The sequence below is a fragment of the Penaeus monodon genome, chromosome 15, assembly GCF_015228065.2.
Source record: "Penaeus monodon isolate SGIC_2016 chromosome 15, NSTDA_Pmon_1, whole genome shotgun sequence".
Taxonomy (NCBI): Eukaryota; Metazoa; Arthropoda; class Malacostraca; order Decapoda; family Penaeidae; genus Penaeus; species Penaeus monodon.
In genome coordinates, this window is record NC_051400.1 from 48,384,386 (window position 1) to 48,384,667 (window position 282).

Below are 282 nucleotides of genomic sequence, written 5' to 3' on the forward strand. Positions count from 1 at the left end.
CTCACCCCCCCTTCACCTGAAATTTCCCCTCATCTGGCACCACCCTCGCCCCCCTCATCTGGCACCCCCTCGCCCCCCTCAACTGGCACCTCCCCTCGTTCCCTTCACCTGGCACCTCCCCTCACCCCCTTTACCTGGGCACCTCCCTTCATCCCCCTTACCTCCCTTACCCCCCAACCCAACACCGCCTTACTCCGTTTTCTTTCGAGGGATGCGGCCTTGGAAAGGAAAACGGGAACTGGGAAAACATAAGGGGGACAGAAGAGACAAATATCATACCAA